The sequence below is a fragment of the Nuphar pumila genome, chromosome 13, assembly GCF_984573655.1.
Source record: "Nuphar pumila chromosome 13, dmNupPumi1.hap1.1, whole genome shotgun sequence".
Taxonomy (NCBI): Eukaryota; Viridiplantae; Streptophyta; class Magnoliopsida; order Nymphaeales; family Nymphaeaceae; genus Nuphar; species Nuphar pumila.
In genome coordinates this window covers 58957297-58968526 of record NC_143261.1, presented here as the reverse complement: position 1 = coordinate 58968526, position 11230 = coordinate 58957297, and the positions used below count along the sequence as shown (strand labels likewise).

At 36.7% G+C, this 11230-nt stretch overlaps 1 long non-coding RNA gene across 1 annotated transcript; it reads right to left on the bottom strand.

Annotated features, from left to right (window-relative positions):
* Window positions 1-6713: 6713 nt before the first annotated feature.
* LOC149818489 (uncharacterized) lies at window positions 6714-7994 on the bottom strand. Its single transcript, XR_016427408.1, has 2 exons — window positions 7897-7994; window positions 6714-7187 (listed from the first exon to the last, which is right to left on the bottom strand). It is a non-coding gene; the product is annotated as an uncharacterized LOC149818489 (long non-coding RNA).
* Window positions 7995-11230: the final 3236 nt, after the last annotated feature.

Here is an 11230-nt window from a genome sequence, read left to right as displayed (position 1 = left end):
TCATGTGGCAAACGACAGGAACTTGTTCAAGTCGTATAAAGTAGTGGGGGAAGGATGCAATCTCTTTATGGAAAACTCTTCCTCAACTAAAGTGCTGGGAAAAGGGAGTGTGGAAATTAAGTTCACCTCCGGGAAAGTCCTAACACTTGAGAATGTCCACTATGCTCCAGAAGTTCGAAAAAATTTAATCTCTGCAGATCTCCTGTCACGAAATGGTTTTAAGATTGTTATTGAGTCTGGGATTGTAACTGTGACCAAAGGAAAAATCTTTGTAGAAAAAGGGTTTGCCACTGGTGGTATGTTCAAGATGAGCATAAATGAAGCTACTACTTCTGTTTATATGGTTGACTCCTATTTTCTTTGGCATTCACGATTAGGACATATAAATTCTCGTTGCATTCATAATATGAATAACTTTGGTCTTCTTCCGTGTCATGTGAGAATAGAACATAAACATAAGTGTGAGACATGCATTCAAACTAAGCTAACTAGACTCCCGTTTCCTAGTATAGAAAATAATTATAAATTGCTTGAATTAGTGCATTCTGATGTGTGTACGATGGATAATGTTTTGAGTCGTGGTGGCAATAGGTACTTTATTACCTTTATAGATGATTACTCAAAATTTTGTTATGTTTATTTGTTGAAACATAAATCTGAAGCATTTTTCAAATTTCTTCTTTATCTAGCTAAAGTACAAAATAGATTTAAAACAAATATTGTACATTTAAGAACAGATAGAGGAGGTGAATACTTAGGTGGAGAATTTGATAAATTCTGTGAAGATAATGGTATTATCCATCAAACGGCAGCTCCTAAAACTCCTGAACAAAATGGAGTAGCAGAAAGGAAAAACAGAACACTTGTAGAAATGATGAATGCTATGCTGCTTAATACGGGTTTGCATTCCAACTTATGGGGAGAGGCTATACTTTCTGCTTGTTATATTCTTAATCGAGTTCCTTATTCCAAATCTGATAAATCACCTTATGAATTGTGTTTTGGTAAGAAACCTAATCTTAGTTATTTTCGTGTTTGGGGTTGTTTAGCATATGTTAAAATTCCAGAAAATAAAAGGAAGAAGGTTGGACCTAAAGCATTTAAATGTGCATTTGTTGGGTATGCTAAACATAGTAAAGCATATAGATTTTTGGACATTGTTAATGATGTTATTGTAGAATCTAGAGATGCATCTTTCATAGAACATAAAAATGCATCTGATTCTCTTCTTGATGGCAGCCGGATTATAGTAGATGAACTTCCTGTAAATGACATGATTGAATATTCTAATGATTGTGTTGATGAACCAGAAACTGAAGTTAGACTCAGTAAACACATTAGAAAACCAACTAATTTTGGTTCTGACTTTTATACATTTCTAATTGAGAATGATCCTGTGTCTTTTCAAGAGGCTATGTCTTCTCAAGATGCTGCCTTTTGGAGAGAAGCTATTAATGATGAAATAGAATCAATTATGTCTAATAATGTATGAAAATTAGTGGATTTACCTGTTGGTTGCAAAACTATTGGCTGCAAATGGATTTTCAAAAAGAAATTAAAAGCTGATGGTACAATCGATAAATTTAAAGCATGTTTGGTTGCAAAAGGTTTTAAACAAAAAGAAGGTATTGATTATTTTGATACTTTTGCTCCTGTAACCAGAATATCTACTATTAGAATTTTGATTGCCATGGCTGCCATATATAAGCTTCAAATTCATCAAATGGAAGTGAAAACGGCCTTTTTGAATGGAGAATTAAATGAAGAGATATATATGGAGCAACCTGAAGGTTTTGTAGTGCTAGGGCAAGAGCGCAAAGTTTGCAAACTTGAGAAATCCTTATATGGATTAAAGCAAGCCCCTAAGCAATGGCATGAAAAATTTGATAGTTCTCTGGTGCATAATGGTTTTAAAATTCATGATGCGGATAAATGTGTCTACAGTAAAGTAGATAGTAGCTCAATTATTATTATTTGTTTATATGTTGATGATATGCTTATTTTGGGTAACAATAGTGAATGCATAAATCAAACAAAAAGATTTTTATCTTCCTTGTTTTGTATGAAAGACTTGGGTGTTGCAGATGTTATTTTAGGAAGCAAAATTATAAGAAATAAAAATGACATTGTATTATGTCAATCACATTATATTGAGAAAATTCTTACAAAGTATGGATATCTTAATAGTTCACCAACATGCACCCCATATGATCCAAATATGAAATTGACTCCTAATGATGGTGCTAGTGTTAAACAATTCAAATATGCCAGTGTTGTAGGTAGCCTTATGTATGCAATGAACTGCATAAGGCTACTATTATTGAAGGGTATAATGATGCAAGTTGGAATACTGACTTTGAAGATTCCAAGTCTACGAGTGGTTGGGTTTTTACCCTTGGAGGAGGAGCAGTTGCATGGGGGTCTAAGAAACAGACCTGTATAACTCATTCTACAATAGAATCTGAGTTTATTGCTTTGGCATCTGCTTGTAGAGAAGCTGAATGACTTAAAAATATGCTAGTGGATATTCCACTAGGTGAGAAGCCTATACCTGCTATTTCAATGTTCTGTGATAGCCAATCAGCTATATGTAAAGCAGGTAATATGAAATACAATGGGAAGTCTAGACATATTAGTCTAAGACACAGTTTTATAAAACAAATGATTGATGACAATATTATTTCATTGAAATATGTGAAGTCATGTCAAAACTTGGCAGACCCATTTACGAAAGGCCTTTCGAGAGATGTCATCAATAAAACTTCGAGGGGAATGGGAATTAAGCCAATTAAGTCATCACCTAAGGATACCCAACCTAGAGCGCTAGAGATCCCACATGCATAGGTTCAATGGGAAACAAATTGGTGAATGACAGATATTGAGCATATTTATGTAAGCCCATTATTGATGTGTGCTCATGAGCTGTAACTAATATGAGGGTTGAGCTAATAGCTCTTAATGAGTTTGTAGGCCTTAAGGCTAAGGTGTGTGTTACAGTACACCTAGACAAACTCACCTATATGAGTGTAGAAATGTGAGCCGTTTCTTATGAGAATTGGCAATTCTCTAGAGCACTCATGAATCCAGGAAAGCACAAGGCTCTAAATGTGCCAACATGAAATCCACACAATCGTACTTTTGGAAACCTATGTATGATTGAAAACTCCGTTAACAATATAAGGAGCTAAGTTCAAGGTAAGTCCACTTAGCACCTTGGTTAATTTAGGTTTTCTTTCAAATAGTGGGGGTTCAAGTCATGCAGACACTCTCACTAATGCATAAGTTTCTATGCAAGCCAAATATATTTTAAAACAAGTGGGGGATTGTTAGGAAAGTTTTAAAATATTAATGATTACTACCAAAAGAGTTTTGAAAAAGTTTAGTCCCATATCTAAGAGAGAAAAGTTTTTCAAGAGGTTTAAATAGAGAGCTTGTTATCTATTCTTTACTTTGGTAAGCCTTGATTCTTTAGGTGGATTGCGGACGTTGCTGCGCATCGTGCAGCAACGGACGCGCCGTTCGCGCACACGCGCGTGCGCAAGGGCGCTTGAGGCGCAATGTGGCACTTTGCACTTTGCACGCTCGCAGCGGTGCGAGGTGCTTATGAGGTGAAAATATCCGTTTTGTTTTTCGGTTTGAGTTATCTGGCCGTTTGAAAAGCTTTAAGTTGCATGCATATCGAGTTAATGTTGCATTGTGACTGTTGGGTGGTTTTGGAGAACTTTGATTGACAGTCAAAGGTGGGTGATCGTTCAGGTCTTTTTCATCCTATTTTCAAACCGTCAGATTTATGGCCATTAATCTCATTTATCGCAAAACATTTTGGCCTCTCTAAAAGTCTATAAATATCTTCTATTTCGTCTTTTGAATATACAAGAATTTTATGAGTCTCAAAAAAAAAAAAAATCTTCTTCTTCCTTCTTCTCGATTTGGCTTGCAGAGTACAAGTGTGGTAGAGATCATCTGTCCTTGCGAAGCAGTGACTCTCTAGAGGTTCAAGCCTAGTTGTATCCTGGGAACTCAGTCGCATCAAACCCCTTTTCGCATCTTTGGTCTTCCCGGAGTGGGGCGATTGAAGTTCTAAAGATAGCGATCTTAAGAACGTGCCTCTAGGCTTGAGATCTCTTTTCTGAAATCCATTTTCACAAGGTTGGTGTAACATTTATACCTAGTCAGTCAGGAGAAGAGACCCTTGCATGCAGAAATTTGAAAGGTTCATTGTGAGTAGGGGTGGTGGGAGCGACTCCGTGATGGACGAGCCACCATGGGGCGGCGCCTATATCCATTTCGGATCACACGTCAATAATGCTCGAATGGGAGGTAAGATGGATTAGCAATCGAAGGTTCAAGTTTGAACTATGGTAGTTGAGGGACCCAAAGCTGGTTGAAAGCATAGAAGGATGGTGAGCCCACCCGCAGGTAGCCGCTTAGGCTGTTCTTATATTCACAAAAAAATAAACCACATAAGAACTCGATTAATTTAGTGATCCAAAGGAGAAGGGGTTGTGAGATTCAAGCAGATAGAGGAACTGTGTTTAATGCAGAGGGTGATGGCAGCATGGCGGGGTGATGCACATGAGGTGGAGGGATTAAATGACAGGAAAAAGCTATTGATCGATGATATATCAGAATGAAGAGCAAGGCAGGAGATTAAATGGAAGCAAAGATCCAAAGTACATTAGATGTGTTGTGGCGATAAAAACACTAAGTTCTTTCGCTTCCTCTAGAAGAAATAACTTCACTTGGCCTTGTCAATTGGAGGGCATCTTTATGAGAATGATGAAATCTAAAGGGAGGCAACAAAATACGTTAGTGACTTTTTTTTACCTCCAATATGGGTGAGGACTCTCTTGACATAAGTGAGACCCCCATGGGTTGTTTTGATTCGAGGGTGCAAGACTTCGTGAACAGGGGTTTATTGGTAGATGAAGTCAAGCAAACAAAATGAAAACTCCTCAACAACAAGGCCCCGTAGGTGGACGGATTCCTTGTTGAATTTTTTAAGGTGGCTTGGCCAGCATGCCAGAGAGACTTTATGGCAGTGTTTAACGATCTTTATAGAAACTCATGTTTGCCAAGGAGATGGGGGTGAATCCCTCTTGGTCCTCTTTCCTAAATAACCTAGGAGATTGAGATTAAAAAGTTCAGACCAATTTCACTCTTAGGCACCCTGTTCAAAATTATAACCAGGGAGATAGCAAATTTTATGCAAATGTCCTCCCAAATATGCAAATTTTATCCCAAAATATGCAAACGGCGTTCTTTTATTTTACGATTTTCTCCCAAATATGTACTTTTGAAGCGGCACTAAAGGCAAAAGCTTTGCTAAAGGCTTTAGTGATACTTTTGAAGTGTTGCCAAATGCCCATCGTGCTTTTGGAGTGTCAGTTTTTTTCAACAAACTCTTTTTACTATAAATCACATAAGAGCACAAGCAGGAAGACATTTGGACATTCACATGTGAAGGTCAGAACATTCACAAATGTGAAAGCATAAGGACATTCGCAAATGTGTAAGAGAAAATTCACATATTTGGATATTTGAGAGGGAAGTTCACATATCAAAGGAAATTCACGTGTAAAGGGTGAAAAAGTCCTTTTACAACCGAAAAGTTGTGATTTTTGACATGGGCAGATTTCTCCCTATGCGCTGCAATCTAACAGTAGATGCAATTAATTGAATATCTCCATGTCCCATGTGATTAAATTTCTAAATCCAATACCTTTTTATTTTACAGCATTCTACACTTTTTCCACATGCATCTAATTGACATACTTGTACTTGATTTGGTACTCATAGATATACTTGGTTATCAAAACAACCACTAAAAATGACATGATATGTGACTTCTAATTTCTCATGTTAATCATATTTCTTCTTTTTACATTTTCATAACTTTTTGAATATTTTAAATATATAGTTTTATTTCATGAAAAATTGTACTTTTAAATATATTAAGAAAAAACTCCCGAGTCAGCTGAGTTGACTTGCCAAGTCATGAGTTGCAGGTCAACTGAGATTTGACTCAGATTCTTGGTTTGTCAACCATGCATACACATGCCCGCAACACACACACATGTACACACCCACACACATGTGCACAAGCGAGCACACACACACACACACAACATGCAACTCAACATCTCACCCTATTTTGCAAAAATATGTGCACATGTCAAGAAATAAAAGTGAAAGAAGGTCAATGTCAAAATTTCCCAAACACCAAAACTTTCTAATCCAATAAGCCATCTACGACAAATTATAGAAAGAAAATATGAATAGAAAATTAGATGAAAAGTTAACATTATCCGTCTTTAATAAAGCATGTACACTGTACACTGATAGGTATTTGTACGAGCAGGACAGAACTCGATTGTGTCCCCTACAAAAGACACCATACATATTACAGCGAGGATGAGATGAAATGCCATCACTACAACCAGCACACAAAAATAGATAGAACTGAGAAACAGATCATATGAACCAGTTATAAAAGAGGGGAGCTGGGCACAGCTATCCAAGGGGACAATCAAATGCACAGATAACAACTGATTACACTGATAGCTAGATTATTAAAAGTTGCATTATAGTAGCCAAGGTGTGCAACGTTTGAACCCAACTAGGGATAGTTACCCAGCTTGACAATCGAAGAAGCAGCAAACATATAACAGTAACGGTAATGCCGATGATGGAGAAAAAAAGTGAAACATCAGTTAGGAAAATTAGCTGAATAGAAAACCAAATGAAGAAATTTAAGATATAAATAACCAAGCAAACCAATTAAAGGTTGACAAGAGAAATTCAGATTCCAGAACAGCTAAACAATGTGAAACCAAATAACAAGACGATAAATCAGAGGGACACTAGAAACAAAAACTTACACGCAAATGCTCAACCAAGAAAACACAATTCTTTCTAAACTAAGTGATCGGATAAACCCATCGGCAATCAGTGAAAAACACAGAGACCACACCTCTGTTGTACAGGCGGGATGCCTTCCTTCTCTTCCACACGCTCCTTGATCCTGTCGATGGTATCGGTTGGCTCGATATCGATCTCTATTTCTTTCCCCGTAAGTGTCTTCACCTTGATCATCGTTCCACCCCTAAGCCTCAAAACCAAGTGAAGGGTGGACTCCTTCTGGATGTTGTAATCTGAAAGAGTCCTCCCATCTTCCAACTGCTTCCCTGCAAATATTAGCCTCTGCTGATAAGGGGGAATGCCTTCTTTATCCAGAAGAAAACATAACACCCATATTCTCTATTTAGACTATCACCCACAAAACCAATAGAAGAAAACAATGGAAGGAACATTGAAAAGAGGGAATAGGACCAAAAGAATCCATTGAAAAACAAAAAGAACAACAGAAAGGAACTCATTAGTTCGTCATAAACCAAATCTCCGTCTCAGAAATCAGACCGAAAAGATGAAACTCAGAAAACCAGCCGAACCACACAAAGGCCCAAACCTCAACTTCTTAATCCATGCAAAGTTTGTAATCCAAAAACCCAACACATTCCTTCAAAGGGGAGCTAAAAGATGGATTTGTGAACCCTTTTTCTGTTTTAAAAGCAAGACCACAAAAAATAAAACGAAAATTAAGAGCCAAAAACATGAGCCCTTCCATCAAGAGAGAGAGAGAATCAATAGATGGGTATGTCACTACCAATCAGCAAAACGATAGTCCGAAATGAGAAAGAAGAAAAAGAAAAACCAAATTTCATACTCAGAGCACCGGTTTCTCCTCCTGCTCCTGACACAAATCCCTCGGAAAAGCAATACCAACAAACCAAAAGCGCCCAACAAAATGAAAAGAAGAAAAAAAAAAGGAAGAAAGGGCACGAAGAGAGAGAAAAAAAAGAGAGGGAGGCGTGATCTCCTGTGCCTCCAAAGCACCTGAATCTTGGCCTTGACGTTTTCGATGGTATCGCTACCCTCGACCTCCAAAGTGATCGTCTTCCCCGTCAGGGTCTTCACAAAGATCTGCATCTCTCTCTCTCTCTCAGGAAACAAGGGAACGACGTTTTTTTCAATTGGTCGTCGTATTTATGTTGGAGTACTCTCTCTCTCTCCTTCGTATTTATTTGAGAAAATCCCATTTAAGGCCAACATTTTACCCCTTATTCCAGGCATGGGCCTCACATTTCTGACATTCCACATATAGCCTCTGTTTTCTTGTAAATTTCCAAACAAAGGCCTTCACGAAATCGGATTCGGAGTTGGATCCGATTTTAAAAAGCAATCCGACTAAATGCTAGTAGATTGGGCCGGGCCGGGCAGCCCGTGCCCTGCCTGGCTCAGCCCGTATATAATAATACTAATATAAGTTATATAACATAGAATACTATATATACAACATAGAATATAATGTATATTTTATATATAATATATATTATATATAATATACATTATATGCAAACCTCATTTGAAGTATGAGATAAATGTCATTAAAAATATCACAATTAATAATTGAGAAGTGTTGTTAAAGTCTTATAGATGTTAAACAGCATTTTTGAAAACCAACGTCAGCACTAGCAAAGCAATAAACTCTGTTACTATTTTCAAACATTTCAATAAACAAGTTAGAGAAATAAGGACTTTCCTGATAACAAAAGTCATTCGGATTAACTCATTTTTTAGGTGTTTGATCTGATATCCCATCATACTCATTTTTTCTTTTGTTTTTAGGTGTTTGATCTGATACAAGGTTTGTACCTTGGCTTTAGACAACAACCATTTGCGTTAAGGAAGATATTTTTGATCTCTTTCGTGTTTTCGAGAGAGCTTTGTTGCATTTTGATCTTCATTCATGTGTGCAGTATTTTATTTATTTTTATTCACATTAGGGTACAAGATTTTACATTATTCAACATGTTTAGAATTTAGGATAGGTCGATCAAACATGAAATCGTGTTTCTATGGTTCTATTTATGTTATATTCATATTTAAAACCCTATTTTGCTTTCATAATATCCATTTTAATTCGCAGAAGCGATTTAACCTAGATTCATGTTATTAATTTTTAATTTTGTTATTAATTATTTAAAACCCTATTTATGTTATTAATTTTTAATTTTGGTTTGAACTATTTCATTTTAAATTATGGTTTAAAATGGACGATTGGTGTGTTGGGATGTGAATCTGTGATGTACCCTAGATTCGTGGGATGTTTTTAGTATTAAAAAAAAAGTTGTATTTCGTTTTCATCTTGACAAAGGGATCTTGTCCTTGGTGTCTCTTTTGCGAACTTAGTTCTAATGGGCTATAAATGCTAGTGCTTGCGTAGAAGTTGACCTCTTAGAGCTTAGTTTGGTTGAAGCAGGACCATAGATCAGTTACAGCATCATTCACTTTCTTTAAAAAAAATCATATATTTTCGGAGGTGAATTTGAGGTCATTACATAGTTGATATCAAAGCAGGTTTAGAAACAACATCATGATTTATAAATTCGTGATCTAGAAAATAGTCTATGCATCACCGATAACAGAAATGTAAATCTACTAATCAGAGTTCAAATAGGAAACACTGAAAAACTGAGATCTCTTGACTACTTCCAAATACGACTCCACGATGCTCCAATTATGCGTTACCTGAAAAATTTTAATGCAGAAGGGTCAGACTCCCCTGTCTGCGTAAGAAGCATTATATCTATATGTGGTGCTCAGTGTCCTGTGTACAAATATGTGCAACAACTGCAGATATAACTAGCATGGAAATTTATATCATTCTAAGAAAATGATTATGCTTTCAATTCATGATACAGTGCAAAAGAGGATTGAACTAAAGATACATTTATCCACATTAGCACAAGCTGTAGATTCTACAAGTTTTACGAAAGTCATATCAACAGTACATAATTCTTCAGGAATAAGTTTTCAGTCAACTTAAATTATTTAATGTTTATTTTACTCTCACCCTGTGGGTAAGCACAGGCATAGACATTGTAGTGAACTGAGACCATACGGTGAGATGCCTAACTCTCACGAAAACACGAACATCCATGAAGCTCATACCACCTACCCTCTCCAAGGTAGATCATGGGTCCGGTAACATACACCATCTTTCAGGTGTACCCAGAGCCTGGAGAATCCGGTAACATATACCGTCTTTCAGGTATACCCAGAGTCTCAAAGGTTTTATATTTCATTTTACATTTTCTTTATAACCAAGTGCGAGCTATCGCACTACGAGGGGTCTGGTAACATATACCTTCTTTCAGGTATACCCAGAGCCTCAGAAATCTCATATTTAATTTCTCAATTATTTTCCTGTGCGAGTCATCGCACCAAAGATGATTCTCAAAATCCCGAACCCGCCTTGGGGTTCACACACATTGTATGGACTTAATTTTTTTTTTGTCAGGGTGCCATGAGCACCATCAAGATAGCATTTCTCGGAACATGGCTCGACTCGGAGCTCACAGTCATCATTTTTTTTTTTTGAAGTTATGAGCTAGGGTGTAAACAATAGCATGTGCTTGAATCCACAAAAAAGCAATTGACAAATAATTGAAGGTAATGGTGACCTTTTTGTTCCACAACCCATAGAAGCAGAAAATCAATTAAAATAAGGCACAAGTACAATGTTAAGTTAATTATTTCAAAACAAACAAAGCAGTAACAATGCCTGAACAATTACTTTAATAATTGTTGCATCAACCAATTCACCAAATTGGCTCATGTGTTGCCTTAAACCTTCATCATCTACCTCCCAAGGAACACCCAAGACCTGAGAAGTTTTATACAAAACAGGATAAATATATTCCCATAAGTAAATGTATAAGGAGTAGGTTTCATAAATAAGCATACCACCAGCCTTGTGCTTCCTGTAGACATTGTTCTCCCACTCCACTCCTTACAAATGACCTTCAACACAATGAAGTAGGGGAAAATATGCTTAATCATTCATGAAATGGCTACATTCAGAAAAATACCACAAATGAAAGCGACCAACATAGTCTATATTACAGCTTCATAATACATTAATGGCTGGCATGATTCTTAGCAGTTCGCATAAATGCATCAGCCTTAATTTCATGTTTTTGCACAATTTCATTCGGTGGAGTTGTAAAACCTGCTCCCTTGGTAAGGGACATTACTAATCTCTTCGTTCAAGTCAAGCGAAAAAAGGAGAGAAAGAGAGACAGATCTTATATTAGCATAACAGCTATATCTTCAGTTGTTTAACATATCAAAATCCATATCTGAAAAGCAACAGCAGACACACCAA